At 45.8% G+C, this 16,125-nt stretch overlaps 1 long non-coding RNA gene across 1 annotated transcript in view; it reads left to right on the top strand.

Annotated features, from left to right (window-relative positions):
* The window catches only part of LOC308339417, a 32,317-nt gene extending 17,417 nt beyond the window's left edge, over positions 1 to 14,900 (top strand). The window contains exons 2-3 of the long non-coding RNA XR_013966515.1: positions 10,353 to 10,457; positions 14,583 to 14,900. This is a non-coding gene — a long non-coding RNA (uncharacterized lncRNA). The remainder of the gene's footprint in view (positions 1 to 10,352; positions 10,458 to 14,582) is intronic.
* The last annotated feature ends 1,225 nt before the right edge of the window (positions 14,901 to 16,125 follow it).

Below are 16,125 nucleotides of genomic sequence, written 5' to 3'. Positions count from 1 at the left end.
CACAGCTAAGAGAAGCCTAAGGAGACACAATGACTAAATGCAATGTGGTGTTCTGGATGGAACCAGCAAAAAGAGAGAGAGAGAGAGAGAGCCAATAGGTAAAAACTTAAAAAAAAAATTCCGAATGCAGTATGGATTTTAGTTCATAATGTATCGATATCAGTTTGCCAACTGTAACAAACATAGCCTACTAATGTAAGATGTTAATAGTAGGGGAAATTGAGAGTAAAATATATGGGAACTCTATGTGCCACTTTCACAATTTTTCTGTAAATCTAAAATGAATCTAAAATAGACTTTTTTTTAAAGTCAGCTGGGCTAAAGAGGTCTCTCACTAGCCAGGAAATCTTCCTTTTTAAGAAAAAAATATTACTAAACTATTAATGTATACCAATTAAACATCTATTCCTCAAACTTAAACCTACTAATAAAATTACAACTTCTCTAAATCTAAATACATAGGCCAAACCTCTGTTAACAATGTGCTATGTAACATTTGCTAATTTGGAAAAGATGAGAAAGAAAGTATACGCCTTACATAAGAGTGTTAGCAAAGGAAAGTAAACAAAAGACTTAAAATATGGATGTAATTATAGTATAGAGCGAGTCATTTGTATTCATTCATCAGAATCCCATAAGATTTTAAATGTCATAGATGGCAATGGAAAGTGATTAATGAATCAGCAAGAACCCCATGTTAATAGTATTAAGGATTTAAATCAAGCGAGGGAGTATATGTGTATTTCATAGCAGGGACCCAGACTTAATAACCCTTTTTCCTTCCCTGACATATGTAAATAAGGTCAAATAGTCTACCTAGGCCAACACAGCAGTATGCACAAGACCCTGAGTGTGCTGATAGTCCTACTGTGACAATGAAACATTGCTGTCCTTTTGTTTTGCCATGGCTCTGTTTGACTTTATTATAGTCTACATGGTGGATAGGACTGTAGCGGTAGAATTATGCTGCCCTTGGAGGTTCACCTGTGGAATAGCTTATGGGAATGCCTTATATAAGGACATCTTTCAGAATTCTCTCGGATTATATCGCAGAGAGCCTACTTATACAGTGCCAGATTGTTCTCTACAGAGAATAGATTGGTGGTCACGTCCATTCAAATATAAATGGCTTATGCATTATAATCCTAGACAATGAGGGAAGTTACAGAGTGTCCTAGGTTAAAACAAGGTCGCTGGATGTCCTCGTCTGACCAGAAGCATGCACAGCTGCAGATGAGTGGAGTTAGCTGCACAGACAAGAATCAGCCTCACCTAAACCATGAATTGGTATTGTGTAATCTGAAAAACTATGAAAAAAAAGCTAAGCTACCCTTCCGGAAGAGAAGAGGGTCATTCTGACCCTTCGATTGCCTAGGATAAAAGAGTTGCCTATGTGCCTAAATATCCCATGGAAGAAAAATTCACAGTTTTTCCTACATACCCTGATCAACCATGACTGAGTGAATAGCTTGTCAGTAAACTGTAGGCAATCAACAACACGGGCACGGGTGGCAATGGAGGAGAGAGGGTGCTTCTGGCACTTGAGATGGGAATGCATCCAGGGAGAGTTGGGTGGAGTTGACTGGGAACAGCCACATAATGGTTACATATGGTGAGGGAATACCCAAGATGCTTAGGGTTTGCAAAGGCTCTGGCTCGTGTGGTTTCTTTGTGAGTTGACTGCTACCCCCTGAACCCTCAATAAGTAAATGGCGTTCACCTCACCACAAAGCTTGCTTCTCCACAGTGTCCAGCTAAGTCAAAGAGATTACAATACCCCAACCACGCAGGACCTATTTCAAACTGTGAATTCCTTGGAGTTCATGGGTAAGGGATCCATGCCACTGAATGAATGCCCCAAACCACAGCAAAGACTACTAGACGATAGTTGTTCTCTGCCGCGTTGATGAGAACATTCTTTTGAAGAAGAGATTCTTCTAAAGCCAAACGTTCTATGAGAAGCAGGCCAAGGGTAGAACCTTGGGAGACATACTGAATATAGCACAGAGGTCATCAGGGATCCGAGAGCTCTGGGCAGCTGTTCAGCTTTCAAAGGCCCGAGTCCTCTTGGGTATTTCTGGGCCAGCATTAGTACCCATGTTCTGTGTGTCCCTTTGCGTTGTTTGCCTGACATTCTTCGTGCCCTTTCTGAGAAAGTGGCTGACCTGAGTGAGGGACAGACGTTCCAAAGCACACCATGCTGGGCTCTTTCCCTAAATAGCCGTGGTTTGTCTTGAGACTTGCACGGAACTACATAGCAATAGTGGAGCACAGTTGATCCTAGTAAAGGAAATTACCAGACTAGGCTCAGTAGGCTAAGCCTGTCCCCTTGAACTCTACATCGAAAATTGAATGGATGATATGAGCACTTTGAAACCTAGAATTGTCCTTGGACTAATGGGAAGAAACAGTGTGGTGGAAAGATCGCTCAACTTGAATCAGAGGACTTTGTGTCATCGTTGCCCCTAACTTCATGACCCTGGGCAGGTCATCTAAACTCTCTGAGCCTTCATTCTTGGAAGCTTTAAAAACAAGAGTGGGAGTGTCCTGGATGGTGTCCACTGGCTCCTCTAGCTTCCCCCTCCATCCTTGCCCCATCCTGCCTTCTGTCCTGGGGGACTGGCTTGTGGGAACTCCATTAGTCTCTTTTGCCCTCTACCTTCTGGTTGGGGTCTTGCAACCCCAGGAGGCAGTTAGAAGGAGGATAGTGAGACTGGGTATTTACCTCCTTCTCTTCTCTTTCCTTGGGGTCTCCCCGAGGTCACTTCTCTCTCAGGGCAGCTCTCTGTCCAGTCTTCTCCCCGCTGCTGGTCTGCTGGGTAACCACACCACTGTTACTAGCCCTGAGGGATTCCACCATCCTGTGTGGCTCCCTAGCCCTGCCTGTGCTTTTGTAAATGCTCTCATTAAGTTTAAGCCCCCTGCAAACACTCTCGTTTGAGAGTGCGCGCTGTTTCCTGCCCAGGCCATCCATGACTAATACAATGAGCTGCATCAGAGGCATGTGAATATCATGGGGTACTTCTGAGGTTCAATTTGCACTTTGACTTGAATTTTATGGATGCTAACTAAATCTGGTAGAAGAATGAAACCAGATTCCAGAGCCCCAGTTACGAGTCTGGGGATTTTTCAAAATCCCCTTGACTGTTCTCTTTGATTGATGCTATCATAAGTCAGTAGAATACATTTCAACTTAAAGGGACATTTTATTAGCAAAATTCTACTTTATTTGTTTTATATGTCAGTGTCCTATGAAAAAAAAAAATTGTAAGATTTTATTTGAGAGAGAGGGCCCATGCCGGGGGCAGGAGGTGCAAGGGACAAGCAGACTCCACACTGAGCACAGAGCCCAAGGCGAGGCTCCCAGGACCCTGAGATCATGACCTTAGCCAAAATCGAGTCCGACGCTCAGCCAACTGAGCTGAGCCAACTTTTTATTTTTTAAATGATTTTATTTATTTATTTATTTATTTATTTATTTATTTATTTGAGAGAGCAAGAGAACAGAGGAAGGTAAAATTCTATTCAAGAAGAAAAGAGGCTTTACTGCTTTAAAATGTTTGATAACCACTGGGAGATGGCTTCTAGGTCCCTTCCAAGATTCTAAGACTCCAAATATTACAGTTTGAGGAACTGGGCAAGACCAAGCTTCTGGGCAATGAAAACAGGATGACAGCCATTAGTGGCCAAGTATAGAGAGAATGCTACAGACCATTTCCACGCCGCCCAGGGTGACAGCCACCCGAGATACCTAGCCAGGGCAGTAGAATACAGCAGAGTGTCCCTCCCTGCTCCCTTATTCCCTCCCGTGAAGCAGTTCATGCTTTCCTCATCCAGATGTCTTAGTGATAACACACCACTCATTGCCACCTACCATTTAACCTACTCTGTGTCAGGCTCTGTATTTTGACTTTTATATTTGCAACTGTTCCCTGACCTCACCACTAGTATACCAAAACATAAAGCTCACAGCCCAGTTCCCCTCCCCAGCAGGAAAGTCCAGTCCTCACCCCTCCATCCCCCAGAGTGTTAGCCCCACCTGACCCCGCCCCCTTCCGGGAACTCCGCCGAGCTCTGGTGGGGGAGGGGCTTCCCCCGAGGCCTGCCTGCTCCCATCTCTTCCCGAGGAAGCTCCCTTGAAGGTACTTCACCTCAAGCTAGGCAGCATCGTCTTTCAGCTCATTCCCCTGAGCTGCCTCCTCTAAGGTCCAACTCTGCCCTCCGGAGGGCTGAGTCGGGACACTTAGACCGTAGGGCAGCCTCCTCAGAGACCAAGAGACACCTGAACCGTGCGTGTGCTCTTCCCTAACTCAAGACTGCAGGCAGCTCCACCAGCCCCCACGTGTCACACTCCTTTCTACCCTGTTGGTAATTTTAGTTCCGGGTCTTTATCACCTTTGTCCTTGCTAGAGTCCTCCTGAACCTTCTGGAAGAGTGTGCTGAATTTTGACTCTTGGGGACAGGGGGGTTAGGCTCTTGGTCCCTAAGGTCCAGTGCTGTTTATGCAGGATGTTAAAGGTTCTATCCAGCTCTCTGTTTTCCACAGGGTAAGGGATGGGAGAGGCCAACCCCGCCCCATTCCCTGTAGTAAGTCAGGTCTCCTCGAAAGTGACATTTGCAGCCTCTACCAAGAGCTGGCCAGAGTTTTAGGGCCTGAAGCACTGAGCTCTGAGCACGACACACATCCTGTTGACTCATCTCCATCATCCCCATGTCACAGCTGAGGAAGCAGAAGCCCCAAGAAGTGATGGGCCTTGCCCAAGATCGCCCAGTGTGGCCTTAAAAGCAGGCCAGCTGGGTTCCAAAACTCACACTTAGTCCACAAGGAGACTCCGTTCTCTAAGCACCTCTCCTTTTTCCTTTAACATGGCTGCAATAATTGTGTAATAATGATGGGTGAGCTTCCCAGGCCACCATATAGGATGGCCCTGGCCTGACCCCCCTGGAAAAGGCTTATCTGCATCTTCTTCTTTTAGGGCAGAAGAAGACGCAAACAGTCACTCCTACTTCTAATTTCTATTATGAGCAGAAATCTCTCGAATAAATCCTACTGCTCTGACTTTAAATTAATCTCGTATTGTCAGGATACCAGACTCAAAAATAGAGCACTTAGGGAGCCAGGGGTAATTTTAGAATCACAGTGAATTACAGAGCAAACAGAGGCTCAAAGTCAGAGTAAGGCAAGTGTCTCTGATGAATGAGTTAGCAAAAAAATTTGTTCCACTTCAGTTCAAACCCCTGAAGTCAGACTGTGCTGTTTTTAGAATATGTAAAGGTTCTGCTAAGTTCAACTCAAGTTCAGTGGTATAAAAGAAGTGGCACACTCAGTTGTTGCAAGACTGGGGGAAGGAGCTCGGGCTTTGGAGACAGGAAAGGACTTCAATCCCAAGGCTGCCCTGGGCGCATGAGTTCCCTTCTCCGAAGCTCAGAATCTCATCTATAAAACAGGGACAATACTACCTATGTTGTTGGGAAGAGCCGAAGAGATAATAAATCCCCAGACTCTGACTAATCCTGCCACATTGAATAAACATTGAATATTTCAATGAATAGTGGGACAGAGCACGGATACTCCGAAGTACTCAGTGAGGGCTGGTTCTCTAAGTTAAAGCCTTAGGTGTCCCTGAGATCACAGAGGGAAATAATAAAGGCTAAAAGAGAAGGGCCTAAAACTGGACGGCCTTGAGCAGGACAGATCGGCCAGGCAAGGTCATGACATTGACCCTGGAGGAACTTCAAGGAGGCGGCTGCCCTCCCCACCCTGCCCTGTGAGAAGGACGAGGGGAAGCCCAGGGAAGATAGATTTATAAATGCAGAAGTGTCGGGGGCGCCAGAGTGGCTCAGTCGTTAAGTGCCTGCCTTCCCCTCAGGTCATGATCCCAGGGTCCTGGGATCGAGCCCCAGGAGTCCAGCTCCCTGCTCAGCGGGGAGCCTGCTTCTCCCTCTTCCTCTGCCTGTCGCTTCCCCTGCTTGTACACCCAATCGCTCTTTCTCTGTCAAATAAATAAAACCTTAAAAAAAAACAACAACAACAGAAGTGTCCATAGTCAGGTGCTGAAGATAAGCACTGAAATTTGCCGGCCGATCAGGAGCTGGGGAGGTCCTTGGAGAACATGGTCAAGGTTCCCGCAGAAGGCAGATGGCAGCTCCGGAGAGGGTTTAATGAGAGACTTTATTTACAAGGCTGTGGGCAGGCTTCTGGGGAAATGGCTAAGATTAAAATGCCCTGGGGCTAAAAATGGCAGGAAACCCCTACCATCCCTGGGCTTGAAAGAGACCCAGGAATAGGTTCTCTAGGACTCAGTAGGAAAGGCAGCTGCAGGAGGGGCCTCCGACAAGAGCCAGGGGGTCTCGGGAGAGGAGGCAGCCACTGCCAAGCCCAGCCCTTCCGAGACAGGTGGGAAACCAGTGCCACCGACTGGCCCTCTCCTCTTTCCTGTCCTACCCTCCCTGTCCCCCCCCCCCACCCCCGCTACTCTTGCTCTACCCCACCTTCCCTTCTTCCCTACCTAGTCCCCTACTCCCCTCTCTCCCCATAGGCCACCTCCCCCACTCTTCGCTCTCCTCCCCTTGCCCTGCCCCCTCCTCTCTTCCCCACCCTCCCTCTCCCCACCCCACCCCCCCCTCCCCACCCCACCCCCAACAGTGGAAGCCAGAAGTCAGGGGACTCCTGGGGAGGCTATGGGCAGGGGTCAGCCTGCTGAGGTAGAGGACCCCAGGGAAGGGTAAAGAATAGCTTTAGGCAACTGAGTAGCCGGGAGGTGGGATGCGGGTTGGGGGAGGGGGAGGTAGACAGGCCCTCAAGGGACAACCCTGTCAACAGCTTCCATCTCTGTCTCTCCCTGAAAGAGAAACAAAACACAACCGGCCTTTCCCCAGCTGGCCTGAGCCAAGTTTGGCTGCCGGTTCGGTCACATGGTGAGCTGCAGAGGAAGCACACAGTTAAGACCAAACAAAAACACCTCCGTGGCTGGCCCTCGGCCGCGAGTCCCTTGCATTGTTGCCTTCAGAAACCGTAATTCCCAAACCTGAAAACAACTTGAGAAAATACTTGAAAAAGGGAGGGGGGGCAGCTATGATGTCTGCTCCGCTTCGCTCTCTCTCTCTGCGTCACCCCTCTGCAGGGACAAGAACTATTTCAGCTCCTTTTGTGCGTACAGATGTGCCCTGACCTACCTTCCCTCCCTGACCTCCCTGAGCTATCTTTGAAACTGGGTCTGCGCTGGGGCCCGCCTGTCCTCAAAAGCCTGGAGTGAACCACCAGGCTCTGAGAACCGGGGTGTGTGGCTTTTGTTTTTCAGGCTCGCCTACCACCCCTGTCCACCCCCGGGTGCATACGTGCGCGCACACACACGTGCACACACTTGCACACACACGCACCGGGCCACATTTCACAGTGCAGTCTGCGGTGACCTCCGAACACGGAAACCCTAAGCGTGTCACCCCGCCTGGAGAGGAAGCTAGAGCCGCTGCCCCTCTTTCCCACCTGAATGGCCACAGGCTGGAGAGCTCAGCCTCACAGATCCAGGAGTCCCAGGGTAGGGAAAGGCCGTGCAGCTCGTGGACACCCCAGTCAGTACAAAAACTCTCCAGGTACTGCCCAACGTGTATCAGCAATTCTGACAGCCCCTGGCTGGGCCCATTTTCCTCCAGGCCTGTGCAGAAACATCTTTGCAGTTTCCCAGACCTTCTAAAGGTGAGATACGACAAGGGAGTCTTAGACTTACCCTCTCTCTCCCGGCAGGGTTCCATCAGCTCAGGTATGAATTGAACTATATGAAAGTGCTGTTGTTGTTCTGAAGTTAAAAGTGGTCCAGTGTTAGCATTCATGTAATTCAACCTGGATCGTCGGACCAATAGTCCAAGTATCCATTTTATGAATGTTTTGGAAAAATGCCTAATAAGACCCCCCAAAACAAGGCTCTCGGGGGGCAGGGAACTGGACCAGAAGTGTATAACTGAGGCCCAAGTGGAATTTCCAGTTGTCTTTGCCTAGAACTGATGGCTAGGGCTGTGATACAGCTCCCTCCAAAGTATAGGGAGAATGGGGGTCCTCCCCAAACTGGGGCACCACTCACTAAGGCATGCCGGTGGCCTGGGGGACTCCCCTAGATGACAGAAACTGGGAGGGTTGTCCCTTTTCCTCATTCTAAATCCTAGATAGGAGCTACCCCCATAGGTTGCCCTATATTATCCTGGGATGTGAACAAAACAAAGTAAATCTGAAAAGCACAACATGGTTGTGATGGCTCATTTTATGTCAACTTGACTGCACCCCGGGGCCACCAAATTAAGATCATTGCTGATGTGTCTGTGTTTCCAGAGAAGGTTAACATTTGAATTGGTGGGCTCGGTAAATTGCCCTCCCCAGTGTAGGTGGGCATCATCCAATCCACTGAGAGCCCAAATGCAACAAAAGTTGGAGGAAATAAGAATTTGTACACCCCCCATTTTTTTCTCTGCCTTACTGCTTGGGCTGGGACATCTCATCTCATCTTCTGCCCTTGGGCTTGGATTTACAAACGTTGGCTCTCCTGGTCCTCAGGCCTTGGGACTCAGACTTTTTTTTTTTTTTTTTTTTTTTTTTTGAGAGAGAGAAAGGGAACACACATGAGCCCAGTGGCAGGGGTGGGGTGCAGAGGGAGAGAGAGAATCTTAAGCAGACTCTACCCTCAGCTGGGAGCCCAACATGGGCTCAATCTCATGACCCCAAAATCATGACCTGAGCTGAAATCAAGAGTTGGACCCTTAACTGACTGAGCCCCCCAGGCACCCCTGGACTCAGACTAAATTACACCATTGGCTTTCCTGGGTCTCCAGCTTGCCAGTGGGCAAACTGTGGGCCTCCTCCTCCTCCCTAATCATGTGAACGAGTTTCTCCTAATCTTCTTCTTGGCACTTTTTCTCTGCAGAATTCTTTTTTTTTTTAATTGTTTTTAGATTTTATTTATTTATTGGACAGACAGAGATCACAAGTAGGCAGAAAGGCAGGCAGAGAGAGGAAGGGAAGCAGGCTCCCCGCTGAGCAGAGAGCCCAATGCGGGGCTCGAACCCAGGACCCTGGGATCGTGACCTGAGCCGAAGGCAGAGGATTTAACCCACTGAACCACCTGGCACCCCTCTCTGCAGAATTCTAATCCAATGGTTCAGCAGAAGAACCCCTAGTATTGTATGTTCCCAGGGTGCTTATGCCTCGCAAGGCGTAGGTGGAACTGAGAAGTTACCCTGGCCCCTAAGTGGGGACTCCAAAGGCAGCTAGCTAAGCTAGAAGCAGCACTGGTCCTGCTGTGGTGAGGGGAGAAGCAAGCCCCAGCAGAGGCCTGGTGTGGACTTCCTGACCACGAGTCAGATGGAGCCTAATGTAGAAACTCGGGGTTTCTAGAACACCAGCAAGAACGAAGGGCAGGCTATTCGTCTCTAGGTAGCTGTGAGAACGGGTAACACATTTAAAAAATATATTTATTTGTTTATTTTAGGGAGAGGGAGAGCGCACAAGAGAGCATGAGTGGGAGGGGCAGTGGGAGAGGGAGAGAGAGAGAATCTCAAGCAGACTCAGTGCAGAGTGCAATACCGGGCTTGATCTCACCCTGAGATCATGACCTGAGCCAAAACCAAGAGTCAGGGGGTTACCTGACTGTACCACCCAGGCAGAACACATTATTAACCACCAAGATTACAGATCCAAATGTGGCAACCAGAGCTACCAGGTCCTAACAAGGTTCTGTAAGTCACCGCACACTCCATGCATGCAGAAACCATCTCAGGCTGGTGAGAGAGACTAGAATAAATAGAGGAGAACTCAAGCAACCCTTGTACAAGACTCACACACTGAAGAAACTGCTTACATTTACTAGCTAAGACAACGTTTTCCGCCACTTGTCTTTGGGCGATATTTGGGAGGAAGAGGAGGATAGCTGAGGGAGAAAGTGAAGAAACTTCATTTGTTCTGACAGCTGAGGACAGCGTGAGGAAAATCTGTGACCCTGTTATACGTACTTCTTCAATTAATTCTGAAGAAACAAAACTGAAAGAGCCTACACCCCAGTTTCTACTAGAACTTGGCACAAGCAACTATGGATTTCGATATATACCAAGTATGTATCTCATCTGAAAGTTTCAAGATATTTCCTTTAAAGTATCTTGGATTAAATTATTGATCCCAACTCTTCACTCTTCCCTGTGGCCAAGCCCTTTGTCACGTAACTTCACAGTTAACACCTACACAAGACTGGGTGAGCTTCCCCACCCCTGCCGTTCTCTTTGGCCATGTGACTTGCTCAGACCAAAGAGCTGTTAGCAGGGACTTGGCATGTGGCCATACTGAAGCTGGTTCTTGATTCTTCCATCACCAGGAAACAAGAGGCTCTCGCCTGCCTGCTGATACCATAAGAAGGATGAGAACCCCATGAAGGAGAGCCACCCCAATCAACCTGCGATGGGAAAGAGAGTTGTCTCAGGTGACTCATACATTCATGTTTATCGCTAGATGAGATTGAGAATTTGATGTTGGTGTGCTGCTGTGGCTGAATGATACCAAAGAAGACTTTAATGGGACCTGATGTATCAATATGGACCACAAACACAATACTGGAAACCACAGCATGTTTCAGTGTGTCCCTGACCAGCACCGTTGGCGCTGTCAATAGAGGGAAACAATACATCCAAGTAATAGAAATAGAATATAGATAAAATTTCTTCACTCCCCCACCATCACCACGATAAAAATAAATCTTACTGACAGGACTTTTCACTTCACTAGAAAAAGGAAGAAGAACTGTCTGAACTTCAAGTCTTTCCAATGAAGGACGCTATTATGGGCGATAAGAGTTATCTCAATGAAATCCGTGATAAACTCACTTGCGAACTCTTCCTGACTAGGCAATTTCCATAATATATGGTTCTGGTAGGGAAAAAAAAAAAGAAAAGAAAGGAAAGAAATAGGTGGGTAAAACACATTTAGCATGGAGCACTGGAACCACACACCATCTGAAACAGTGAGATCCAGAGGGAGGTCGGGTGCTGGGAAGGAGAGACTCTGAGAAGAACCAGGAGGTGGGGCTGGGAATCTCTGTGGAGCCATTACCTCTAATCCTGCTCTATCACCAACTAGGCACGTGATGATGGCAAGTGATATAGCCTAGCATTAGATACCTCGTCTGTAAAATAGAGACAACACTTACTTATGGGGATTGTACTGGGAACAAAATAGAAACTATATTTGGAGCAGCTAGCTAGCACACCTAGCTGGCACACCCCGCTCCACAAACGATAGTTTCCATTCTATTGAAACATGACTGGGGTAACGCATCTGTATTCTTCCTCTGTGGGGACAACGGACAACAGTGAACCAGAAGGAAAATGGGGAGGAACCTAATGTTCAACGAGAGGAAATGGTGGAGTAAATCCCACTACACAAATGAAGTGGGATATGAAGCCATTTTAAAAGAGAAGTATGAGGTCCATAAAAAAACTTAAAAATGATTTGTTTAAAAACACAAAATTCTAGATGTGCTCTGATTACGTAAATATATGGGCTGCACAGAAAAGACGTACGGAAAAAAGAAAAATAGAGTTCTAAAATTATGGATTTTTTGGTAAGTTCATTATCGTGCTCAACATCATTAGTTATTAAGGAAATGCAAATTAAAGGCACAAAGAGATCCTGATTGTACACCCACCAGGACACCTAAAACAGATTATTAGTATTAAAGAATTTTAAAAATTTCAATCACACAAAAATTTACAAGAAAAAGTCAAGCAGAATTCATCTTATCATTTTTCCCTTTTTTTTTTTTTAGTTTGGAGAATTACCTGCTGTACTCAGTGGGAATCCATCTCCAAAACAAAAGCAGTTGGCCATTTTTAAACCATTATGCAAAGCGTAATGCAGTTAAGTCTATTTTTGACCTTTTTTCTTTTTCATTTGACTTTATGACATTGGACAATCTTCTTTGGAGATATTTCTGAGCTGTAGTTTGTAGGTGGAGAATTCTCTGTGCTTCATCTGGGCCATAAGAATTTATGAACAGGATCATGCTAGCATTCAAAAACACTTTGAAGAATATTTAAAATGTTTGACGTGGCATTCCAGCCCAAGCTACCTTGCATATTAGACGCGTTTGTAGATTCTTTTATGGTTAATGCGATCTTTTTCGTTGCAAACATCTCCTCTTACTTAACATCTATCTTTTGAGTATAAATCCTTAAAATTAAAGTTTCTGATGATTTAGTTCAAGTCATTGATATGTCTTCAGTAGTTTCTTGAGCTCTGTCTCTCTAAAAGTAAAATTTATGTAGAATGGAGTTCCAAAGTGACACATTGAGCCTCAAATGGTAGCTTATCCGGGCAGTTTATGTTGCTTGGTAGATGCGGCAAGGGGCTCGTCTGCAGAAATGTCTTCTCTGTGTGCTCAGGACTTGCCTTTGCACGATCAACCCCAAATATTCTTCGATCCCAGAATGTCCTTCAGAATCTGCCACCGCCACCTCCCTGACCCCCTCTGCTCCAGGGCAAGGAAGAGTAGGGAAGCGGTCCTCCGCGGGTGTCTGATGGTCGGGGCACATCCAGACAGCAGTGACCGCCCCATTACAGTCTGTGACAAATTGGAATGGTTCCATAGTGGAGTCATTTCTTCGGCAAATTCAACTTACATCACATCATCCAACACAGAACAGTTCCTATCCAGTTCCCCTACTGAGATATGTTTTCCCCATTGGGGACAAGAAGTCCTAGGAAGGCTTTCCTCTACTTCTGGGGAGGGGGCGGCTGCCCCCCAGCCCTCCTCCCACACTGGCATCTGTCAGGTCTGGAAATCTCCCTGCCCCTCCCTCTGCACTCACTGCTGCTGCTTTCCACATTATGTACCTTCTGCTTCTTCACCATGTGACGTAGAGTCCGAATAATGGTATTTAGAATTCCATACTGATTTGCCGTTAAAAAGGAGCTAGGCCTATGCGCCCTTGGGAACGAGAATTGCTTTTATAGCTTGCCATGAATGTATCAGTCCTGCGTTAATGGAGAATTTCCAAGGTTAAAAAATAATAATAATCGAACCTTTCAATAACTATGACCACAGTCGTCAAAGTCAGATCGCCAGATGAAGAGACTGATCAAAGAATGGTACTGACGAGTTTTCAATCCCACAGAGCCTCTTCCACAGCTAAAAGAGTTCTGGGCTGAAAAGGAGATGTATACATCACCTCTTTCTGTGGGCTCTTCCTTACACACCACTTGGGCAGCTGACCTAGTTCACTGTCGGAAACAAGGACATGAGCTCGGATGTGGTATTTTTTCAACATCTGTGGGCTTGAAAATAAACAGTTTTAAAAACCTGCAGCTCAGCACTTGGCATTTGACCAGAACTTTCCCAACTCCCCAAAGCCAAATCTGTGTTCTGTTCCACCGTGGGGTGCCTCATTTATCTTTCCCAGGAGAAAATGTAATAAAAACTAGAGAATTGGGGTCAGAGGATATATAATGGACAGTTAAAATGATCCTTGAATAATAGTTTCTTCTGAAAAGTGTATCAGGCCTAAGTTTTTCTAAAAACATACATATAAATGATATTAATGTAGCACCCCCGATTTTTATTCTCTTCAATCTCTTTATTAGTAGATTAATAAAATGTCAGAATTTAAATGTTCATAAATTAGTAGATTAATAAAATAATACAGCTGACAGACAAAAAACCACATGTCTTTTAGTATAATTAGTTGCAGAACCCTGAGGATAAATTTCATGGTATCATGCGTATCATGCCTTTATGCAAGAGGGGACAAAAAGATCTGATAATACACATCTTTATTTGAAAAATGCATTATTTCTTACCAGAAAAGTGAAAAAAATTGATTTGATACAGTCTTTAATTAAAAAAAATCTCTACAATGGGGAAAGAACTCAAAATAGTCTTATTTCTATATGTTGAAATCTGAAAGTACAGATTTAGACAGTCCTTGAGTGGTCAGATTTATTTCTATGAGAATAATCTGTAAAACCCATATCATGGGACCAGAGGTGACAACAGGCCTGACACAAGCCTGTTAATTGTACACATGTGCCTGTATTATTTTGACCAAAACGTTAAATGCTAGCAAAATGTTTTAAAATCTTCAAAAGCAAATTGTCATTTCCGGGTGGGCCTGCAAAATGGGATGGCTGGCCACCTTGGTCACCCGGTTTGCCAGTGGCGGAGGCTCTCCTCTGTAACAGTCCGAAAGCACCCCACTTCTGTTAAGCAATTCACCCAGGCCTTGGAGGGGTCAAACAGCTGTTTGGCTGCTTCAGCGGGCCCACAGTGCAGCCCAAAGACAAAGCAAGAAAAGCAGAAGCTGTTGTCCCAGGCTAGGAAAAGCTGCGGACAAAGAATGTCCCCACTGACCCCATCTCTCCTTTGAGCAGGTAGCAATCATTTACCGCCTTGTGGAAAACAAAAGGTAATTGCATACACGTTAGTCCCATTGAGCTAGCTGTCCTCCTGCCTGTGTTGTGCTGTAAATTGTTCTTGTTCATTAACAAGGGGGAAGGACAGACTAGGATGTGCCTTGTCCCTGAAGAAATCTGCACCACTGTCACCTTCCCACAGGTCAGCTTGGAAAACGAAAGAGCTCTGGCTAAGCTGGTAGAAGCCATCCGGGTCCATTATGATGACAGATGCGACAAGATCCACCATCACTGGGAGACAACATCAGAGTTCCAGAAAAATCCAAGGCTGTTACTGCCAAGCTGGAAATGCAAGATCTCTGCCCACCAAACTGCCCACCAAACTGGGATGAAAGTACAATGTTAACCATTCTGTACATCAAAATAGAAATTATCCTTCAAAAAACTTTAATCTCCTAACAATTTCTTCCCTCCCCAGATTCACACAGTACTACGCCTAGAATATGCAAACTCGTGCATGAATACTTATGGCTGCATGTTGTTTTGTTAATTGGATTAATGTGGGTGATCTGTCTTCTCTAGCCAAGTTACAGTCTACAACGTATAATCTCCCAAGTTTATGAAACATTCTTCACCATTCTATCTTGTACTTTGGTTACTTAATGGGAGTCCTATCTCTCTGACCAGACTGCAAGTTGATTGAGGGGAGAAAGTGTCTGTTACTCATCCCTGGCCTGAATTGATTTAGGGCTAAGATCAATTTTTTGTTGTTCATAGCATCAAAGTTCTTAGAACAATTCTGCTCACACCATCTCATAGTTGGAGGCAACAAGCAATGTCCAAGTACAGCCCCCAGGAACTCCACCATGTGCCCACAGCTAGAGCAGATTCAATCTCCCTGCTTCTGGAATTACCCCAGGGTTGGTAGTTCCAATTCGACCACGGTTGTTGGATGACTGATAGGAGTCGGTGTAACACTAACCTGTGCTACAGCAACAGATGCCAAAATTTCAAAGCCTTATCAAGGCAGGAGTTTCTTTCCTATTTATAAGATGTCTGATATAGGTGTTCTTGATAAAGAGCCTGCTTCCCTCTGTGGCTCCTCTATGTCAACGTGGTCACCACCAAAGGGAAGAGGATTATGAGACCTATGCTTGTTTTTAACTGCCTTGGGTCAAGAGTGACAAAAATCCCTTTGACTCATGGTCCGTTGGCTTAATGTACACCCACAGCACCGAATCAAGTACAAGAAGGCTGAGAACTAGAGGAACCCTGGGATATTTGGTGGGTATTGCTATCTCTCCCAGGCAACTGAGTTTTTTTTACAAAATGGAACCAGGGTACCAGTTACAGAATGACACTTGTATAGAACAATGGCTGTACCAACATGGTCCGTGACAATGGTGCCATGTTTTACTGTAGCACTGAGTCAAGAGCTTCACCACTTTCACATTACAGTAAGACCCATATTTGTGTAATTGATTTTCTCCATTTTTAAAGGAAAGCAAGTCCTCTAAAGAAAATGTGTTTTCTACTTCATGCAAAGCAATGAGGTATTATGACTTGGCTTTGGAAAAAAGTTTTTAAAATAATATATCAGGCTCATCTGTTGAGGCCGTCCCTTCTGCAGCAGCTTGCTATTGCCCAGTTTTCTATCTCTTATAATAGTAACCAGCTTTGAAGCCAAAATAAACTCTCTAGTTGTTCTTCAGAACCCCCCAGCTGCCTCATCCTTCAACACCAGG

The sequence above is a fragment of the Martes martes genome (assembly GCF_963455335.1).
Source record: "Martes martes genome assembly, chromosome: 3".
NCBI classification, from domain to species: domain Eukaryota; kingdom Metazoa; phylum Chordata; class Mammalia; order Carnivora; family Mustelidae; genus Martes; species Martes martes.
The sequence above is the reverse complement of the archived record's forward strand: the minus strand, read 5'-3'. Positions and strand labels throughout refer to the sequence as shown.